Source organism: Cebus imitator, unplaced genomic scaffold (genome assembly GCF_001604975.1).
Source record: "Cebus imitator isolate Cc_AM_T3 unplaced genomic scaffold, Cebus_imitator-1.0 Scaffold656, whole genome shotgun sequence".
NCBI classification, from domain to species: Eukaryota; Metazoa; Chordata; class Mammalia; order Primates; family Cebidae; genus Cebus; species Cebus imitator.
Window position 1 is genome coordinate 354,115 of NW_016107971.1, and position 3,630 is coordinate 357,744.

General features: G+C 40.2%; 1 pseudogene; it reads left to right on the plus strand.

The window, feature by feature from the left end:
• The first annotated feature begins 319 nt into the window (after positions 1-319).
• LOC108295730 lies at positions 320-1,316 on the plus strand (annotated as a pseudogene).
• Positions 1,317-3,630: the final 2,314 nt, after the last annotated feature.

Here is a 3,630-nt window from a genome sequence, read left to right on the forward strand (position 1 = left end):
AAATACTGGGAAAATCTCTCCTGGATATTGGCCCAGGCAAAGAAGTTATGACTGAGACCTCAAAAGCACAGACAGCAAAAACAAAAATAAACAAATGGGACTTTATTAAACTAAAAATCTTCTGAACAGCAAAGGAAACAATCAACAGAGTGAAGAGACAACTTGTTGAAAGGGAGAAAACATTTGCAAGCTATTCATTCAACAAGGAACTAAGATCCAGAATATAAAAGGAGCTCAAAAATCTCAAAAAGGAAAAAACAAATAATCCCATTAAAAAGTGGGCAAAGGACATACATAAACATTTCTTAAAAGAAGACACGTAGAGTGTTCTGCCTGCTTTCCGACACGCGAGGAGACTTGTTCCCTGGTTCTCAGACTTCCCCAGCAGCATGGCCCATAAATGCCAGTCTCCACTCCCACCTCAAAAGAAGAAACCAAGACTACCTCCTGCTCTGGGACTGGAGGGGACATCAGCCTCTGCAGGCTTGCCAAAGAAGGGAGAAAACAAACAACAAGAAGCAATTGAACACACTGATGAAGTACAAAATGAAATAGACTTAATGAACAAACCAGTGAGGAGATTTTGAAAGTAGAACAGAAATATGACAAACTCTGCCAACCATTTTTTCAGAAGAGGTCAGAATTGATTGCCAAAATCCCAAATTTTTGGGTAACAACATTTGTCAACCATCCACAAGTGTCTGCACTGCTTGGGGAGGAGGACGAAGAGGCACTAAATTATTTGACCAGAGTTGAAGTGACTGACAGAATTTGAAAATATTAAATCAGGTTACAGAATAAATGTTTATTTTGATGAAAATCCTTCCTTTGAAAATAAATTTCTCCCCAAAGAATTTCATCTGAATGAGAGTGGTGATCCATCTTCAAAGTCCACCAAAATCAAATGGAAGTCTGGAAAGGATTTGACGAAACGTTCAAGTCAAACACAGAATAAAGCCAGCAGGAAGAGGCAGCATGAGGAACAAGAGAGCTTCTTTACCCGGTTTACTAACCATTCTGATGCAGGTGCTGATGAGTTAGGAAAGGTCATCAAAGATGATATTTGGCCAAACCCATTTCAATACTACTTGGTCCCCAATATGAATGATGAAGGAGAAAGAGAAGATGATGATGATGAAGAAGAGGAGGAAGGATTAGAAGATATTGATGAAGGGGATGAGGATGAAGGTGAAGAAGATGAAGATGATGATGAAGGGGATGAAGGAGAAGATGACTAATAGAACACTGATGCATTCCAACCTTCCTTTTTAAAATTTTCTCCAGTCCCTGGGAGCAAGTTGCAGTCTTTTTTTTTTTTTTCTCCTCTTGTGCTTGATCACCCTGTTCTTAAGGTCTCTTTTCCCTGCACCATGGTTCTCAACTTATTTTGGGGGAAATACCTTGAGCAGAATACAATGGGAAAAGAGTCTCTACCCCTTTCTGTTTGAAATTCATTTTTATCCCTTCCTGTCTGAACAAAAACTGTATGGAATCAACACCACTGAGCTCTGTGGGAAAAAAGAAAACTTGCTCTCTTTGCTCTGCTGGAAGCTGGAGGGTGTAGGCCCTGTGTAGTAGTGCATAGAATTCTAGCTTTTTCCCTCCTTTCTCTGTATATTGGGCTCAGAGAGTACACTGTGTCTCTATATGAATATGGACAGTTAGCATTTACCAACATGTATCTGTCTACTTTCTCTTGGTCAGAAAAAGAAAAAAAACTTTAAAAAATGAGGTTATAGAAGGTCAGCAAAGGGTGGGTTTGAGATGCTCGTGTGGGTTAAGTGGTCATTTTGACAACATGGCATCTCCTTTGGCATGTTTAATTGTGATATTTGACAGACATCCTTGCAGTTTAAGATGCCACTTTTCAAATGAATTATCTCCTAATGATGGCTTGAGCCCTGCCACTCAATGGGAGAATCAGCAGAACCTGTAGGATCTTATTTGGAATTGACATTCTCTATTGTAATTTTGTTCTTGTTTATTTTTAAATTTTCTTTTTTGCTTCACTGGAAAGGAAAGATGATGCTCAGTTTTAAAAGTTAAAAGTGTACAAGTTGCTTTGTTACAATAAAACTAAATGTGTACACACACAAAACACACACACACACACACACACACACAAAAGAAGACATGTAAACAGCCAACAGGTATATGAAAAAATGCTCATCATCACTAATCATCAGAGAAATAGAAATCAAAACCACAATGAGATCTTACTCCAATCAGAATGGCCTTTATTAAAAAGACAAAAAATATCCATGAAAACATATGAAGAAAAAAAGAGAACATCTTGGTGAGGATATGGAAAAAGAGGAACTCTTTTGCACTGTTGGTGGGAATGTAAACTAGTACAACCACCATGGAAAATTTCTTTCTTTCTTTCTTTCCTTCCCTCCCTCCCTCTCTCTCTCTCCCTCCCTCCTTTCCTTCCTTTCTTTTTCTTTTTTGATGGAGACTCACTCTGTTGCCCAGGCTGGATGGAATGCAGTGGCACAATCTCGACTCACTGCAACCTCTACCTCCTGGGTTCAAGTGACTCTCCTACCTCAGCCTCCTGAGTAGATGGAATTACAGGCACCTGCCATCACACTCAGCTAATTTTTGTATTTTTAGTAGAGACGGTATTTCATCGTGTCGGCCAGGTTGGTCCTGAACTCCTGATCTCAGGTGATCTACCTGCCTTGGCCTCCCAAAGTGCAGGGATTACAGATGTGAGCCACTGTGCCTGGTGGGATATTTCTTAAAAAACTAAAAGTAGAATTACCATTTGATCCAGTGACCCTACTACTGGGTATCTACCCAATGGAAAAGAAATCAATATATCAAAGGGATATCTGCAAACTTGCATGTTTATTGCAGCACTAGGCACAATAGCTAAGATATGGAATCAACCTATGTGTCCATCAGTGGACAAATAAATGAAGAAAATGTGGTACATATACACAATGGAATACTGTTTAGCCACAAAAAGAATGAAATCATGTCATTTGCAGCAACATGGATGGAACTAGAGGTTATTCTTTTAAATGAAAAAAGCCAGACACAGAAAGACAAATACTGTGTGTTCTCACTTATATGTAGGAGCTAAAAAACAATTGAACATGGGCCGGGCATGGTGGCTCATGCCTGTAATCCCAGCACTTTGGGAGGCCGAGGCGGGTGGATCCTGAAGTTAAGTGCTCAGGACCATCCTGGCCAACTCGGTGAAACCGTCTCCACTGAAAATACAAAAAAATTAGCTGGGCATAGTGGCACGTGCCTGTAGTCCCAGCTACTTGGGAGGCTGAGGCAGGAGAATCACTTGAACCCGGGGGCAGAGGTTGCAGTGAGCCGAGATTGCAGCACTGCCCTCCAGCCTAGCAACAGAGCAAGACTCTGTCTCAAAAAAAAAAAAAAAATTGAACGCATGGAGCTAGAGAATGAAAAAACAGATAATGGAGATGGAAGGGACAGTGGTGGGGGGCAGTCAGATAAAGAGAATTGTTAAAACATATAAACACACAGTAAGATAAAGGGAATAAATTCAATATTCCACAGCAGAGTAGGATGACTATACTTAATAAAAATGTGTTGTACTCACATGGTGGATGCCCTGAATGCCCCTTCCTGATCACTGTGTATTATATA